The sequence below is a fragment of the Topomyia yanbarensis genome, chromosome 3, assembly GCF_030247195.1.
Source record: "Topomyia yanbarensis strain Yona2022 chromosome 3, ASM3024719v1, whole genome shotgun sequence".
In the NCBI taxonomy this organism is placed as follows: Eukaryota; Metazoa; Arthropoda; class Insecta; order Diptera; family Culicidae; genus Topomyia; species Topomyia yanbarensis.
The window spans coordinates 317631022-317650985 of NC_080672.1; the positions used below are offsets into that span (position 1 = coordinate 317631022).

The window sequence follows — 19964 nt, forward strand, 5'->3', positions numbered from 1 at the left end:
CTGCCATCACCTCTAAACCACCATGTCTTGTTCGGAATAACATTTCTCAAAATTTATGTTAATCAAGCACAAAATACAAGCCCCCTGGTCCTGTTCAACTCTCCGTGCGATTATACGCCGTTTGCACTTCATTTCCAACACAATGCTTTCTTTTCATTCTCGGCCAAAATTTATCCTCTCACCTTTGACTGCACTCCAGCACACCACACCTACGAGTGAAATACCAGTCCGACACCTGAGTCTTTTGTTTTCCAAGCCCTTTTCTCTGCTCCGAAGAGTGGTATTTCATCGGACTCGTTTCTAACTTTCCATTTTGGCCAGGTGTGGAAAACGTTGCAAATTTTCACCCGTGGGGGCCAGCCAGGCAACAGTTTCCTTCTTCTCTGTAAGCAGCGCTAGCAGCAGCAGATGGGTTTAGTTTTCCACCTTTCGAATTTTCACCGTGCTCCGGTCGGGTCCCATCACATTGCTGCGGTGGTCCTTTTCTATTCACACGCAACAAGGAAGTATGTTTTTCAGCAAAAGGTTCACCCGAAGCTGGCCCGGTTTGTGTGTTTGGATGTTTTGGTTGAAATCTAAAGCTTCCCCACCATCCAACAGCTTTTCTAACGCTTCGTCCCATCCTGGTCCCGGTTCAAAAGGTTTGCTTTCGACGAGTAAAGCAGCTTTGCTCTGTTTTCTGTTAATGACATCGAGGAATGAAAAGGCTTTAATTTGATACAGGGATCGGAGGAATTCCTCTCCCTGCTGCCTCGTTTGTCTGCTGGCGGGGATTTTCCTGGCTGAGCTGGCGCCGTTGTGATATCGCAAACAATAAATTCGGGATTCTTTATGTCTAGGTGTCATATTGTGTATGCCCATACAGGAAATGAGTGATGGAGGCAATACAATGACACATGTCACTGGGATGTGGGGAAGTCTATTGTTGGTTACCGTATTGGGCTGGGGAAAATTAATTAAAAGCTTAAAGCAATGATCCCTTTTAGAGTGGTTGATCGAAAACCTCAAGCGATGGGATCGTTTTTTTGTCAGGATATAAATCCTTTACTTAGGTTCCAGCATCAGCAACAGTGGACACTATTTTCATTAATTCGGAAGATCTATTAAATAAATGTATACCGAGATTTATGATTAATCATTAAAAATCTCTTGAGACGATATTGCGAAACCAATTAAAAAAAAAAATCAAAATCTTTTTAAGCAGAACATGACCAAAATTTACCCATAGAGATGAAATTAAAAAAAGATGGGTGGGTAATGTCAGAGACATAACCGGAGTGAAGTAGAATACACTTTAGGCTGTTAATGCGAATGCTACAATTTTGACTCTTCTGATAGGATATATTAAAACCAGCTATTTCGTGATTTCTAATGGAAATACCGAAATATCGGTACACGTATATCGAAACCCAAAATATTCCAACATATTTATCCTCATATGGTAACCCTGAAAATAGCATTTAATGAGAGTGAAACAATTCATTTGGCAACAGTAGAGAATCGTATATACTTGTAGCGTTATTTCGCTATTTCCATTAGAAATACCGAAATAACTTATTTTAATAAAACCTTTCAGAATTCAGCATTCGTATTAACAACTTAATATATATGCTACTTCATTTTGGTAATGTCGTTGACATTACCTACCCATCTTTCTAATCTAAAAAAGAACAATTGTTTTGAAAAGCTAATAATTGCATAAGAGTAAAGCAGAGAAGAGAAGTACCACTTCGAACAAAAAAAATTACGAAAGTTCTCACAAAAGCGAATCGGATTTGTTGCTGGTTTTCCTTGGTTTGATTTGAGAGTGCACCCGTATGACGTTTCAACTAGTATAACTTTTGAGACTGGCTCGTATAAATCGTTGCAGGCGGTAAGGTAGAGCTTCGCTAAAGCGTACAGTAAACAACAGAAAATGTATTATTGCGTTTCGTATCATAGATTTTACTTTTCTGATTGATATTATGCTTATTGCTGTATGTAATCATTGAACGCTCGTTTTCTAAAACGACATTATCTGTTATTTTTGCGGGGCGTCCGGAGAATCATCCAGTTTCAACGGAATGTTCTCTGATTACCTGGTCCGCTTTTATTAATTTTGCATATTGAAGAGTAACTCGTAAGGAACCTTTGCTAAACAGCACATGATTGCAGCGCCCTCTTTCTAACTAGTGGAACGTGATCTTCCGCATGGGTGGTGGATTTTTCCATTTGTCATAAATATTACTTGTGATAATTAAGCTGAAGAAGTAAACTTTTTTTCTGAATTCCAATCTAATGCAGTGACAGCTAATGTGAGTACTTAAGGTCACAAGAGCACTTAGCACATATTAGGAAATCCAATGGAAGATTTTGTCGTGATAATTCAATTTTGTAAAAAAATATTTGTAATTTTTCGAACAAAAAAATAAAAAAAAGGTTCGATAAAACGTCAGCTGCATCGGAAAAAATCGAAAACAGCATATGGCTTAATGACCCAATGAACGTATACAAGCCATCGTCGGTCTTAAGTTGTTTTCTCGAACAGTTTAACTATTTTTAAATTTATTTTAGAAAAAATCCTTAACTTGACTGCTGAGTAACTGATTAATAACAGCTTCTCGGTACGCAGAACTGAAAAGTGTGTAGAAGCGATGCCACAAGTACATATTTATCTAGAAAGGTACAGATTTTTCGAGTATTTTTGGTACAAATTCTGTACGATACGGATAACATATTTTTGTAAAAAGTACAGTTTGGTACACATTTTTTTGACACGACAGGGAAAATAATTTAACACTACGATGCATACCAGTAATCAGGTTATAAATGTTGAGTTAGACCGCTGATAGAGTGATGGCGAGAAACTGAGCTGGAGCTAGCACTGGTATTAGGATGCGGGATTTCAGAAACTTGCTTGCAGCAAATCAAAGGATTGATGTCAAAATAGGTTTGTTACAGTACATAGGAAAAACTGGAAGTACTTCTTCTCCTTTTCTACTTCTAGTAGCAAACCGAATTAAAAATTAGCAAGTTTTTTTGTTCCTGTTTGCTACGGAGCAACTAGGAGCAAGAACCGTGTATTGAAACAAACCTAATGAAAGCCGAGCGGATCTGCGCGGATTGCTTGCGTTTACTGTGATAGGTCGCTTACAGAGTGGCGGCGAGAAACTTTGTATGTGCTGCCCAAGTAACCATAAGCATTAAGCCATTGCACTATATTGATTATACATTTGCACCAATGTTGCATTGAAACCCCTTTACAGCTTTAACAATGCAATAAAGCTCTATATTAGCATCAATAATGCATAATAGCGCAACCGACATATAGCATTATCACTGGCTCTCTATATGGCGTATATAAAGCTGATATAACTCGTAGATGCTTCAAGGATCTTTAAAGCATGCAAGCTTTACAAGTGCATTTACTGCCATTATAGAGCAAATAAAAAGCCGATATAATGCTATTATAATGCTATGGGTTTATTTGTTATGCAACTCTTCTTGAAGATTATATTGGGCATATTTCATTTCAATCGAACATATGCAATATTGTCTAGGAAGCAAACGCAGCGCACTTACCGTGAAGGACGAGGCTAGGTACCTCAGTTCAAGACATACTAAAGGTAATTTTCGTGAAACATTCATATCATGTGAGAACGAAAACACATTAAGGATATTCATTACAATACATTAGAAGAGAGTCAATTACGGTTTTAAGCAGAACATTTTATTTTAAAATTTTTCCCTTTTGCTCATCATACCGAAAGGAAACATAAGAAATGATTTTAAAACCATGGCGGACAATGACAGCCAACTGAAGCTAATGCTAATAGCATTAGTACTGCAGAAACGAGCTGTCAATCTATGCACAGTAATAGCACTATATTTCTCCTTTTCTGGCCTAACACCAGCATAATATCAGGCTTCACGGCTCTTCAAGACAGCATTATATGTGGATCTAAAGCAGATATTGGGCTACGTTATAATGCTTATGGGTTACTTGGGTGGTACTGACAGTAGGATGCGAGATGCCAGAAACCTGCTTGCAGCATATCAAATGGAACCTGTCAGTGTAAAAGCAAGTAGCCGGTGCCGCTGCTCGGCTTTCACTCTGACATCATCCCTTTGGTTTGCAGCAAGCAGGTTTTTCGCATTCTAATGTCAGCCCTAGCCCCAGCTTAGCTTCTCGCCGCCACTCTGTAAGCACCCATAGGCTTCATTTGATTTGCTGAATACAAGTTTGTCACATCCTGAGTGCATATAAGGAGAGTGACGACACTGTCAAAATTGGAACAATGATTATTTGTCAATGTCATTCCAAACGAGACAAATCCATGTATTTTGAGAGATCATTTGTTCGTTTGGAATATTACTGACAGATAATCATGACAGTTGTCTTCACTCTCCTTACATACACTCTGGTCACATCTCGCATCCAAATGTCAATACAAGCCCCAGCCAGGGTTGCACATTCACAAATTTTTCTTTAATGTCACAGATTTATTTAACAATTAGGTAATCCATGAGACGTGTTGGATCAGCTGATTATTTCTTGATTGTTTCTTCTGACGTTACTCCGCTTTGCTGGGCACAACGTCCGACAAAACCATTGATTCGATCCAACATCAAACGAATCGGAACTAATGAAAGATGTTTGTGTTTGCAGGAGTAAAACAAAACAAACTTGTTACAAAACCCTCCACTGAGTTGTCAAACAAACGTCTCATAGATTGCCTGATTTTTGGTCACAGCTTCTTTTTTTCAGAAGACAGATTTTTAACATTTTGATGAAAATTTCACCGATTTCCACAGATTTTTGGAAATATTTCAATTTTTTATAGATTTTTCGGAAATTTTAGTAGAACACACCGTAGTTTTGACTGGTTTCTGGCGAAACCAACTCAGTATATCACTATCTCGAATGAAAAATAATTATATAAAATGATTCTGTTTGTCATTGTGTTGGTACAGAATACGAAGAATTTTCAACTCCCAGTACAGGTTTAATTGTGGCAGCACTGGTGAGTAGTCAGAACGATTGTCATGGTTTACAGACCTTGGTGACATTTCGTAAAAATTAAAAGATACTCATGAGAATTTATACAAAGCAGACCCCAATATTAAAGATTGAAAATAATTATAAACTAATTTCCTCCACTTTTATAAGGACCAAAAAACTTATATCGAATCCTGGAAAAGGAAAATGGCTGGCTAACAAAATGCTATTTGTATTTAAATTTAATGTCCTTGCTTGGTGGTTCTCAAAAGAAAGGACACACAATAACCATTGGGAAGATATCCATTGAAAATCTTTCTTGGGCAGTGCATTAACTGTGCAGTCAAAAGTTTCGATATTTAAACATACTTACATACTTTCACATTAAAACTTTCGTTTTTCGATGGAAAAAGATTGGTTATTTTTTAAAGTAAAATATCCGTTGCGCAGTTAATATTTGAAAGCTGGGTTAATTATTGCATGACAATTTTTATTTGGTAGAACATATTCTGACCACTTGTCGGATTATCGGGGATGAATTTGCTAGATATTTTATACCAGTAACGTCGTATAATTTTGAACTAATGTGTTGATTAACAGTGTATTTTGCAGGGCTTCTACAACACGTGCCGCTAGTGATTTTAAAAAGAATTGTGAGAAGTTTTGATTTTGAGTGGCCCTTCTCTTCTCTGGTTTACATTAGAATTTCACTTTCACTAAACTTTCCGCACTAGCTGTTCTAACTGGTCTCTTTTTGGTTTGCAATTTATGTTGCAGGAAATAACAGCACTCAGGACCACTCAGCAAACTATGTTTCCACACGTCTTACCTGCTTGAAGGCTGGAAGCCGAAAGAGGGTGTTGTAATCGAGGGTCTGCCCCAAAGGGAAGAAGAGCGTGTCTGGATAAGAATAAGAAGAGTGGCAGATTTGACAAGCGCAAAACAGATTCAAGATAATCTGCATAAGGTGCATGCATGTGTGTACAATAATATTATTGGTGGCAAACGCCTTGAGAACCTCAAAAAGGCTGAAAGCACTAGTTTCTATATGCAAAACATTGTTTTAATTTATTTTGATTTTAATAACTTCTTTTTTTCTGGAAGTAAAGCAGTATTTACGCAATATAGATGTTGCCAATGGTAAAACCAAAACTCTCGCTTTACGTATGCCTATACCTTATCTGGTATCATCTTGGGTTTTCACGTCATTTGCAGTTTGACAAGACCAAAATTTGACAAGACCATAATTTGATGTTGGAACGGTCTATCCCTGAGAATCATCATAGGAAGGGCAATCCCTCGGTTGTAATAGCGGTTGCAACGATGAGTGTGTTGAGCTTGCACTCTGGGATGATTGTCATTTTATGTTCAGCATACAATACACTGTCTGAGTACCTCAGATTGTACCACACAACAATGTTGTACACAATTAAATTATCTTTCTTATTTTCACTTGCCGCGATAATCTGATGCATACAGTGCCATCTAGTGGTGAAAATGCGATTTAGAGGGTATTCTCCATATAAATAGTCGAAAAAGCCCATGCAAACATTAAACACCTTGGTCCGATAGCCAGTCTTGTCCGATTTGCTTCAAATTTAGAGTAAGTACTCCTGGTGGGATTAGGAATCGAGTCAAGAGTGGGTCGATACTAAGACCAGACGTGACAATTGGCTTCTTATTTTTCCTTCGGCATTCTTCTTTTCGCACATTTTCACCCTGCTGAAATCGTCCGAACAGTATGGCTATTTTTATCAATGAAAATGGAGTCTTGTTAATTTATTTTATGCCGGTAATATTTTGTAGCCTGAATCCACTATAGGGTAGGTGTTTGAGCTCACCATTGGGTAAACCCGACCCCCCTCTGTTACCGAAAATCAGAAGCACTACGCGAACTAATATCAATGTTGTCGTGTAGAGCATCGAAAATAATCATAATGGTGGTATAAAAGCATTTTATTTGTCTACATTGAGATACTCATACGACAAAAAGCGTGTTTATACAACTTTTGATTTGACTTTTGTGCATCATTGACTACAGGACATTTCTAATTGTTACAGTGATTGCATAATAAATGTAAGTGGATCTAAATTCTTTTATTTAAGTTCTACAAAGTGCATAGATGAATTTAGTTCAACCTTTTTCATATATTTTTTAATTGCATCGTTATGAAAAATGACGCGGTGCACAGTGGCGGATTTGCCCAAAAACCTGGCCAAAAGTCGCAAATTTTATGGTCGTGCTTTGGGTTCTAGTACATATATTGTCCTTCAGATGGTGCTGCCGCATGCTATTTCAAGTAAAACGCTCCAAAATTTCCATATTTGAGGTGTTGGCACATCCAAACAGCTTAAACTATCGCGTTTTGTTCACATTTTTTTATTTATAATTTTCAGACTTCTAACAGCCTTAGGAGCGAAATCAACGCTAACATTCAGTGAATAGTTTGAGTTTTGACGTTCAGTGGGCCGAAGAAAAGCGATTCGAATTAAATGATATTTTACACCTTCGTAATGAGGGAAATTGTGCTCGAGAAGTGCGCGAAGACTGTGAGAATTCTATTAGACAACGCACAGTGGTGCAGAATGCTACTGAGTAAAGCCATGTCAAGTGATCCTCGAATTTTTCGCAAAATCACCGATCTTCATGATGTATATTTTATTGTATAGCGACTATGGTGAATAGCTTTTGGTGTAAATATTTAGTTAAAATTCCTTTTTTTCTTTAAGTTATTAACCCTTAAACTTTATTGCATGATAAAATTGTAAATTTTATATCTCAAAAACTACTGAAGATAATTCAATGAATTTTTGCACACTTACGGAATGATATTTACACTATCTTATAAAAATATTTTTACTTTAAAATTGTGTGAATAACGGTAGTTTGCATCTATTTAAAATTTTCAATTGTATTTTTTCTTGTGTTCTTCATGCTAAAATTTTTTAAAACTTATGTCAAATTATCCGGCAATCTTTCACCTTCAATAATCTGTATTGATAATTTTTCATTTTTGTTCCTATCGAGAGTTATGGAGGATTTTGTAACAGTGCGCTCTTTCAACGCACGGCCCACTTTGATGCAACCCGCGAGAACGTTCATATTGGCAACGTCGCACGTCGCTACGTCAGAATGCGCATCGCGTGGGAAGTGCGCATCGCATGACTAAAAGAAACCACATCTCTCGATTAGCGCAAAAGGGCAAACTTTTCAATACGGATTATCGAAGGTGATTTTTTTTCGGATATTTTGAGATGCGTAAAATTTTTTTTACAGAAGTACACAACAAAAATTATAGTTGTTTAATATATTTTTTATTATTATAATTTAACGTTACTAACAATTAACATCTTTAAATACACTTTTGTTAGTCAAAATACGTCTACGTTATATCCAAATTATTTTTTAGTCTACAACATTAATATATGAAAATGAAAAATCTTATTCCAACAGCATTTTATTTCACGTTTTTATTTTCACCGAGTGATATTACCTTTAAGCAACGATGTGTCTTTTGAAAAAAGTTTACATAAAATCTGTTGTACAATCGCATCAATGTTGGGGTTTATTATCACTATTTCTTCTGTTAATTCTGTTAATTGGTGGTTCTCCAAGTTCTGGTAAGATATTATTTATTTTTGTCGAATTTCAATTAATCATCAACGTTCTTTATTTCAAAATAATCGTTACAGTTGTCCGCATGTACCTGTTGAGTCATCGAATATTCCATTTCCATTACTTTGGCAAACATTATAAGAAGAAAAATTAAACGTGTGAATTTTCCTATATTTTAAACGCGTTATAGAGGAACCCATTACTATAAACATGGCATGTAAAATTTAAAATTTAACGAAAATTGTGTTTTGTTCATGTCCATATTTATTTTCGTTGTATTTTTTGCGCCCATTACGACATATGCTACACATGTGTTGACCAATATAATTTTTAAATTTATCACTCCACATGGATGCCACAAAAGCAAGATACGACGAACATATTTATGAAATTTTTTAACGGAATGCATCATTCGTGTGATCGACCCATATTTATAACATAAAACAATCGAATTTTTTTGAGCAAATATTGTCTATCTTGAGATAATATAGCTTTTCGTCGAGTTGTCTCTATATTGCAAAAACACCCAAATGCGATAGAAACAAAAACAAACGTCAAAAAGTTTTCTCACTAGAACTGATGCAAATTAAATGAGCGCGTAATTTAACGCACGACCCGATGGCGCATGGCTGAAAAGTCGCTATGTGGATTTAAGAAAAGATTCACAATATTCCGTGCTACCTCTCAGACAGAACCAACTGAAAATAAAACGTGGTGAAGTATGTCAATTTGCGAAAAATATGTCAACGCAGGTTAAAACATGCCCACTGCTCAACTTTGCTCATCGGCTGGTAACATAAGAGCGCGCTTGTCCGAGGTATTGAGTGACAGAAAATTAAATAACTCCTGAACAATATAATAACGCTAAAGAGCATGCGAATTACTCAGAAAACATTACTTTCAATTATCCATAAAGAAAAGCTTGTCTTTTTGTTTTAATCTCAGAGATGCCAATTTTGAACACGAGATACGCTCCTTCAAAGCGATGCGCATTTGGACGTTGCGACGAGCGGCATTGCCAATATGTACCTTTTCGCGGGTTGCATCAAAGTGGGCCGTGCGTTGAAAGAGCGCACTGTTACAAATTCTTCCATAACTCTCGATAGGAACAAAAATGAAAAATTATCAATTCAGATTATTGAAGGTGAAAGATTGCCGCATAATTTGACATACGTTTTGAAAAGTTTTAGCGTGAGGAACACAAGAAAAAATACAATTGAAAATTTTAAATAGATGCAAAGTACCGTTATTCACACAATTATAAAGTAGAAATATTTTATAAGATAGTGCAAATATCATTCCATAAGTGTGCGAAAATTCATTGAATTCTATTTGGTAGTTTTTGACATATAAAATTTTCAATTTTATCATGCAATAAAGTTTAAGGGTTAATATCTTAAAGAAAAAGAGGAATTGTAACGAAATATTTATACCAAAAGCTAATCACCACAATCACTATACAATAAAATATACCTCATGAAGATCGGTGATTTTGCGAAAAATTCGAGGATCACTTGACATGGCTTTACTCATAACCTAACACGATTTAAAGCTACACTTTTGTGAAATTTGGACAAAAAACAAAATTACGTGTTAGTCCAACCAACTTTTTGTTCCGTTGTTGTTGTGAATTATTAAAATTTTGAGCATTTCTAAAAGCGTTATGATTGCGATTACAGGGGGAAATGTTGGTTGAATGATATTTATTAAATTCTCCCAATTTATGTTCTATAGCTAAACTATGATCATATTTCTTTAGGAGGCGCGTTTTATCCCATGTTTTCATAAAAAATAAAATGCACATTGCGTCATTTAGCCGCACACAAAATAAGCCGGGCTCTATGTGGATACAATTAATCTGTTTTATGGAAAATGTGTTTATAGCATGATGATACGTAAAACTTTTTCTCCGTTTGCTCCGAGGACCGAGTATTTTAAGTTTCCCCTGGTAGTCCAAAAATGCTCTATAAACTCGTAAATAAACTTCCGAAGTAACTCGTGTCAAATCATCAACAAAAAATCATAATGTCAGCATCTAATAAGCCAAAACTGTACCCTTTACACAACGAAAAACCAGTACGCACTACGGCTTGCCAGAGGAAACACACAGATAAATTCACCACGGTGCACTCTGGAACGCGCGCCTTGGTGAATTTATCTGTACACGCACCTGACGCCACATATAATTTAAAGAACAAGAGAGCGCGGTTCTCGCACTAAACCACCCCATCGCCAATCCATTTATTCAGTTCTGAAAGAATAGGCTTTCTGCTTTTTCTGTGGTGTGTCATCATTGTATCTTCCGTGTATGCTTGAAACTGGCACGTCATTTCATGATTAAAATGAAATGCTATCAGCACCTGGCGGCAGTCATTGTATCTATTACCTACCATCAAAGAATGTGAGCTGACATGAAACGCAGCAGCTGCTACACTTACAACGTCAGAACACAAACTAACGAATTTTTCTTGTGTTCCCTTTTTATACGCGTCGCAGTTCATTCGGTGAAAAAGAGGCAGTCCCACCAACGCTTGCTTTTTGAACGAATTGTACTGACCAATCATGGATCAGATAATTACTACTTTCATAAAATCCATTATTTCCGCTATTTTTAGTAATTGTACATAGGGGAAATGGGAGTAAGACGGACATATTAAGCATATACTGAAATATAACATAATAAGAGCATGTTTTTGTCAACATGTAATACTCTATGTTGTAGCTCCATATGTTGGCTTTGGAGTGCCCAGAGGAATTATATTACAAAAATCAATAAGTAGCATTTTTAAAGAACTGGAAAATGAAGAAATATCTGCACTTTTTCCAGACTGCGGGTGAAACGGACATATGGTGGAGGTATGACGGACATGTTGCAAGAAGGATGATCACAATGCAAAATATTAAAATTTACTGTTTCTAGCGGATGTTTAGAATAGATTGTGGTTCTTCTTACTTGTATATATTCCATTCGAGGTGAAAAATGACGTTTTGGGGTTCGATTTAGAGTTGAAGCAAATGATGTATTTTCTAATATCGTTTTTGCCGTCGTCATAAAGAGAGCTAGACAATCAGTTCCAATGATCAGCCAACAAAACTGGAAAACTATATATTAAATGCGTAATTGGTAACATTAGTTCCTCGATTACACACAGCCAGAGTATGGGACCTGACCAAAATCGTCTACCAGGTTCTAGGAATTCCGTATTGAGCCTCGGTCACATTAACGTTCATCCTGCAGTTTACTGCATGTGAGCTAACTTGATGGTTTTCCACGTTTGACTGCTTTAATTTCGTTTCTACGGGTGAGACATTCATAAAAGGATGAATCAATAGAATTAATCAAGACTGTCCGTCTTGCCCCATCAGTACACATATTTTTTAAACGTTTGTACTTATTCACGCATAAATAAACTTACCTAATATTTTCCACGAAGGTGTCACTTAAGAGTTACTTTATCGAAATAAAGGAAAAAAATCTGCGAAAGAACTGATTTTTTCATAGCTAAACCTTAAAATCGGAAACTTGAAAATTACATCCGCACGAAACTGCACTACTGATTATCAATATTTGCTTCAATTGTACACGTTTAGCAGTATTCAAGGCCTACTAAGTGTTTCATAATTCAAGGTTGCCCATAATGATAGCGTACATATACAATGCAATCGAAGTTTTAATGTTATATCCCTAAAATAAACATGTGTCCGCCTTACCCCACCTGTCCGTCTTACCCACAGTTCCCCTACTACCGAATTGGATACAAAATTGTTGTACATATTTCCAATCAGATAGCGTAATAATCTTATTTTTCCATTCAGTACAACGGCAGATATTCACGTTTAAAAAATCGGGAAAAATCCCGCAGAAAATTTTGAAACGGCATGCCTATATTGAAACGTTAGAACGTTGTTGCTTCAAAAAATTAAAACGTTCAATTTGTAATTTATGATTTGTGCTCTTTGCCCACAAATATGATGTAAATCAATTTTCTTCTTAGTCGAGAAAATATAGGTTTTGAAAAATTTTCTCCACAAAGTAGAAATATAGTATAACATAATAAAAGTATCCGGAAAATGTATGTCCACAACCACACGACCACTATTCGTAAATCCGCTACGAATAGGCTTCGTACAGCACACTTTCGTAAAATACACGATTTTTCGTATATATAACAAGTCATTCGTACTCCTACGGAAACCTTGATTTTCATTACGAATTTTACGAATCTGTTTCAATAATCGAACGAATTGTTTGAGGAAAAACGCAAAAGTCTTTCTAACATTTACGAGGATCCTTCATAATATAATCGACTTTTTTCCAAACAATCCCCAAAAAATACATGCACAAAAAATTCATATCGCTGAACTAATTTATTTCTAAATCTGCTAAAAATAGGTTCATCCACTGATCCGAGCATTTTCGTGTATTGTTAATAGTTGGATTCATTATATTCACGAATTAAAAACATGGCGACTTGATGAACGAACATTTTCGTAATTTTAAATATGTGGTGTACATTGCATGAAAATCATCGTAGAAAAGGAAAATATTTTTCGTGGTGGCATCGAAATGATTCGTTATTTTAATAAATGCTTGTATATAGCGCGAATATTTCGTTAGTTGCACAATTTTATTTTCGTTCTACGAACAAAATATTTGTATCCGTTTTCATTCGATCTTTATCAATTTTTTCATATTAGCGAGATCGATCCGCTAAAATTGAATGTTTTTCGAAATGCTCATCACTATGAAAGATGTTTATAGCAAATTTTTCCTATTAATGAACTAGATTCGTAATCAACACAATTTTTTGCGGTATCTCAGTTTTTGCTAAAGAATCCCAATTTTACTAATTCAAAAAAATTCTACAGGAGTGCATGTAGCTTTCGTAAATATTTTCCGTAAATGTCACGAACAAAAAATATCACAATCATTCGAGTACTCAATAGTGATCAGCACTTTGAACTGACATCGATTTTGCCAGATTGATCTGTTTTATATAAAAAATCGATGTTGTCAAACATCCTAAAATCCGATCCTAAAAGATCAGATGGAAAAATATACGAAAATTTTGTTCAGTGAACGAAAATGAAATCACGCGGCTAACGAAATATTTTTGCTGTGTACAAACATTTAGTAAAATAAAGAAACATTTCGTTTCAATCACGACAAATAGCCACGCTTTCTACGATGAATTTTGTTGTTGTTGTTGTTTATTTATGACACTTTACACCAAAGAGCGGTACATTCGTGTCGAAGGTCAGTTTTTGCATTTAATTTAATGTTGTACAATTCAGTTCACAATTAATGTTAAATTCTATACTTTACAATTGTTTGTATACATTCGACTCCTTAAGGAAGTTTAGCAATTTCTTCTCGCTGTCTGCGTCGTTGCCTGAAGCAGCTCCCAGACTTGTCGAATTTATGTCATGCATCCTTCTAGCATCGTCGTTTTTTCTGCACAGGAGAATCACGTGGCGGGCGTCGACTATCACTCCACAGCAGTCGCAGCAGTAGTATTGATTTATAATATCTGAATAGACCTTTTAAAGAAAATGTATCCCTTGTGCTTAATCTTTATATTAAAACTGGAGGGAATCAATTAGGAATATAGATGAAGAATAAAATCAATTTTTAATGTTCACCAAGGTCAGTATAATCAACAAAATGTAATTATTAAAATATAAGCAATGTTAAATAGCAGTGTAGTTTAAAAAATCTCTATTTAAAATTGTCTCAATTAAGATAGCTTCAAATTAGAATTGATTGAAAAACTTCACCGAGAATGTTTTGATTCCAGGATATCAAAGAGGTGGTTTCTTGATATCTATTAATATGTTAAGAGTGAACATACTTTGTAGAATTTTTACAGGACATTCAAGTTGAATTAGAGACCAGAAGATTTTTCGTGATTTGTTATTTTATTCATTCCTAAATAATATAAAAATTCAACTTATCAAAATCGACAAGCTGTCCAATTGCTAACTGCCAACATTTGTTGTATTATCTTGTTTTAGTGTCTCAACCAAGAATTGATCCACTGGGTTCCTGCTCCCATGATGTAAGAGGCGACTGAAAACAGGAGTCCTCAAGTCAAGTTTCTTCGTGCCGAGAACTGAATGACTGGCAGGACTAAAATATGTCAGTCGCGCACGGAGTGTCGTGGGACTTACCCTTACTGTCGGCCCTATTCTGCGCGGCGTGTGACGTGAGACGAATAATCTCACCTCACCCTACGTGACTTTTCTCACCTCTCAATTCTGAAGAGCCACGTGAGATGCCCATTTAACCGGAATGGGGAATCTCACCTCACCCGAGTCGACTTTCTGAATCGGGTGAGAAAAGTCACATAAAGTGAGGTGAGTTTAGTCGTCTCACTTCACACGCCGCGCAGAATAAGGCCGTGTGTTACGCGAATCTCTGACACAGTGGGCGTATCTTTCTTCGTAAATCGTGGGGTTCACATGATGGTCATATCCCTAATACCCATTGCGGGGTTCGCTATAGGCGATTATAAGCCAACGTGTTTGGTATCTTCTATTTGCTGTACAACAAGTGCTGTGATCGAGTGTGGTTAGAGGAGTACAAATTAATCTTCAGCGTAAACATCGAAATCAACATTCACCATCGCACAGCAAAGCAACCACGTGAGCCGGACTGCATAACTTCAATTCCACATTCTGGCGACGACGAGGACACCGAAGAAGTCATTTGCATGTACAAAGCCAGACGCAGCTGCTACAAAACATGTTTTGCCACTTTTTCTTCATGATTTTATGATTTAATCCAAGCATAAAATCATTATTGCCAAAATGTTGTTGTTTTGACCTTTCCAACGAGTGTTTGTTTGTAAAAATCAGTGCAAAAATACTATCACACGAGCTAGCCAATAGAAGCTAACCTACTTGACCACACTCTACTTTACTTTTAACAAAGTTAAAAAGTTACCGGATAAATCACCACGGCAACCAAGAAGAAGTGTGTGACGAATTTTCGCAGAAAGTTTCAAAAAGCAATATCTCATGTTTGCAGAACACGAATCGGCCATATTTTGCTAGATAGCTTATTCTATCAGGTGTCAGATGCAAATAAACATTTTTTGGTAATCGTGAAGATGTCGAACCAAAAGAGCTATGGGTAAGCTGTTGTCGTTTTATTGTGAGCTGGTGGAAGCGTTAGGTTCGGTCGGTCAATGTTGTGATAAGTTGTCGTACACACGTATTCGGGAAAAAAATATTAGTGCCGTTTCAATGGAGCTGCGTCAAAAAAGTAGAAAAAATGATTAATAATAATCCGGTAAGGTCAATGAGCTACATAACATGGAAAATCGGGTGTTCAGTCTTCTCAATCCCAATGGTTAACCCTAGAATGTTGCACTGGGGTACAAATGTACCCCACGCCTTCTTTGGAGCCGTATGAAGCCGATAATTCGGTATTTACCGACCTGGGACCCTAACCATTATTTCAATTTAGAGTTCCTAGTAAGATTAGGAAAAGGCGGTATAGTCAGTTTGCTTATAGCCTTCGTGGAAGCAGGTGTCAGAGTTGGCTTGGGGTACATTTGTACCTCAGTGTACGGTTACCGTTAGCGTTTCGTCAAGTTTCGTGCTATCAGTGGAAATGTGACTCGTGACAATCCCAGTTTAAATGCTGATTGTTATACTACGTAAATAACAATTAGTATTATATAATCGTTTTTAATAATTTATTCCATTAATTTAATTTAGTTTTAAAGCAGAATAAAAATCGTTCTCATTTTGGCTGATTTTTATTGTTTATTTTTTATAGTTTTTCAAAATAATGGCTCGCAAGTATAAATTGCGCACAGTAACTGCTGTAGCAGTATTGTGGCGTGTTACCAATGTCAGAAATATTTTTTTTACTCTTTTAAATGATTACACTTTTTCAAAAATATCGAAATTCCATTTTATTTCGTTTCTGGATCATTCTTTCAACTTTTAGAATCTTTTGAATTTTTTAAATCGGTTGAAAATTCGCAAAGTTATAGTAATTTTTGTGAATAAAGTCAATCTTCAATTTTTTGTTCAATCCAATTTATGTATCATTGCTTCAACAAATTCCGTCCTTCAATTACACAGCTATTTTCGCAATTAAGAAACCAAGAAAATGACGTATTATACGTTTCTTTTGTTTGCATTTTACCTGCGAAAATTGCGATCAAATGCATGGGGTATATTTATATCCCAGTGCAACGTTCTAGGGTTAAAAACTTTGGATGTAACACATACGCGCTACGCAGAGGCCAAATCATGAATCCTAAAAATGGTACTTTAAGAAAATTAAAAAACTCCTGAGCCGGTTTAAGCATCCACATCGTATAAAGTTTTTAACCCTTGGCAGTCTCGCTATCATCTGACCTTCAGTAGCTCTAAGAAGGTTTCGCCTGAATTTCACAATGTTCTGCAGTCAGTGTACTGCGAGACCAAGAAAATAAACCAAAACCATTCATTGCGAATATGATTAAGGGTGGGGGGCGGTGGGGATATAGGTTTCAGTGTGAAAAAACGCTTTTTTTTGCGATTTTTTTAGAACTTTGCCTGAAGCAAATTTATCAAAACTTTTTTATGTGTAAATACCCCCCGAAATAAAAAAAAATATCCCAAAAACTCAACGTAGGGGTTAGGCATTTTTCACATAGAATGTGTATGCAAACTTTGAAAGAAATCGGTTCAGTAGTTTTGGAATGGCAGGTAACACCGCAAATCATGTTTTTCCAGAGACGTTCTACAAAAAGCTTCATCGCCGAGTCGCTTGGCGATATTTTTGCATGTTATTGAAATGATAAACTATAATGTACAAAAGTTTTAATCAATTCGCCTCACGCAAAGTTCTAAAAAACGCACCCCCCTTAAATGGTACTATTTCCCTAAACATGCTAATTACTGCAAAAATTCTTCACGTTCCCTGTATATTCAAGATCACATAAAACGAAAAATTAGACCAGTAACTAAAACCATTGTCAGGAGACAGATGTTCCTCACGAGTGTTCTATTTTAAGTTTACAACTGATTCGCACTAGAATATTTATCTGGCTTTCAGTCATGGAATAGAGTTTTTACTTCTTTTGCTTCATATCATTAGTATCTGGAAAATCGACTTGGCCGATGGACGTTAAATCCAAAATGGAAACAATACTTTTAATTCTAACTTACTAAAGTTATTGTTATTGTTACTTTCATGTACAAAACGGTTTGAATTCTTTAATTTTGGGGAGTTTTCGTTTTCTTCTCAGCAAACGATAGCTTTCCATTGAACATTTGAAATTATTCGTGAAACGTTTAAATTTATATAGTCAATTCCTTTACCACGCGTTATTAGGGATTTTGCTTTATTCATTTGTTAACAGTGTTACCATATTAAATATCTAAATATGTCTAAAAGTTATAAATCAAGTTGATGTCTAATTTTCTGTGCCAAATATATTATATCCATATTGCACGATCAAATGGTTTTCATTCAAAGTCGTTTCCGAAATGAAGCGTGTGTGATCGAATTTGATGACTTTCAATACAAATCTACTCTTCTCTTCAATGTACACGTAAAAGCTCAATAACTGGCAATTTGCCACCCTTCTCAAAAATACCCCATCATCTGAAAGATGATTGGATTCAGCCAAACCTATATTTGTCCAAATAAAGGAGAGATCACCCCACCTTCGCCACCAGCGCCACGGAGAAATAAATTGCGTTTAAACCCCCTAGTATTCACTCTGTTTTCCCCCGCTCAGAAAAGCCAGATGAATGGTCGATAGAGAAGGTATAGGGTGAGTTACCGCACATGTAGGTAGGAAATAGCTGTTTGATCTAGGAAGTGAGCCCGTCTTTTGCACGCGCCAGTATCGCAACCCTGACAGGCCTGAAACAATGTAGGGTAAAAAAGGGGTGAGCGTTTGATCCCTAATAATAAGAGGTTTGAATAACAAAAACACGGGAAGCATTTTTTCAGACACTTTCGATTTCAGACCGTCAAGATACCCCATACTGCGAAGGTATTCAATCGTTGGATTGCTCTGCGGGCGCAGAGTCGTAGCAAAGTGGTATGGAATGTTATTAGGATTTTGCTTTTTGTTTTCAGTGGCATATCAAACCCGGAGAAGACGGTTATCAACATTCTTCAGTTTCTTTTGAAGAAATTTCACATTGCACCAGAAATTGTCAGCCCTCTGTGTGCTCTGCTGCTAAACACCCACGAGGAGCGAAGAAATTTGAGACATGATTTTGCCATCAATTTTCTTTTAGACGGCCAAGGCTTTTTCGCTGATAAACGTTTGACTTTCATGCAGAAATCAGTAGATCAATATTGTTTGGCGCCAGGCGGACTTTGAGATGAATTTAAAGCTTATTGGGTGGTTGTTATTCTTGATTGGACTTGTATTTGTCGGTTTTGAGAAATGGATGTGAATATGTACGGTACAATCAGCTTTGAAAGATTTGAAACTACTTGTCTGCTTCCTACGCGAAGTCTGTCAGAGCATGATTCGGTTTAGCACAAACGGCAATTAATACAAATAAAGTTTATTATGGCAGAGTAATTAATTTCCATCAGATACGTATACATGAAATGAACCACTTTTTCGAAAGACAGTTTGTATTCGTGACACTAGCTCTTGAATAATCTATTGGTGTCCAGAATGTTATTAACCGTTATGTGTCCGTAGCGGTACCCGGGCACCTTTTAAGGTTTCAATTAATGAAATTCCCATGTTTTATCTATAGCTAGAAATTGAAACTTTGTCACATCTTGGAGCTTCACTAAGTCAAGCTTTTGTGTTAATAATATTGTTGATATAGTAAGGGCGGGGGGGGAGTTGGGCGGGACTCCTGAATTTTTTTACTACGTAACAGGCCGACGTGGGTATCCGGGTACCCACAAAACTGAAATGCCAATGACTAAGGTAATTTCCAACCGAGTTTGATACTTTCAGGTGTTTTAGATCCAAGAACTCATCCACTTTTAGATTAGGTAAAAATGAATCGGGTTACCTCATTGGGTTCCCGGGAATCCGGATTTCCGGAAGCATGTTCCAGGTTTGGGATACTATTTGTGAATTTCAATGGAATACTGGCAATATGGGTATCAAAATTCTTGGAATTGCATCAGTAGGTTGTATCTCGTGGTTTTGGAACCATTTGGTGATTTGACCCCGGAACGGACATTCCGGAGTAGGTTCCCGTGGGCCGTGAGTGGCCATTCCATTCCAATTCCATTTTTCAAATTGCCATAGGGTCCCGTAATAATAAAAGAAAGACTTCCGAGACAATTTAAAGAGTTTTGATACTACTATTGCTAGGACATTATTAAAATTTAAAAATCATACCTTAGTACTGGATCATTACTCCGGAAAATCCGGA

At 36.4% G+C, this 19964-nt stretch overlaps 1 protein-coding gene across 1 annotated transcript in view; it reads right to left on the reverse strand.

Annotated features, from left to right (window-relative positions):
- The window catches only part of LOC131693211 (tyrosine-protein kinase Drl), a 245305-nt gene that overhangs the window by 70911 nt on the left and 154430 nt on the right, over nucleotides 1–19964 (reverse strand). The window lies entirely within an intron of this gene.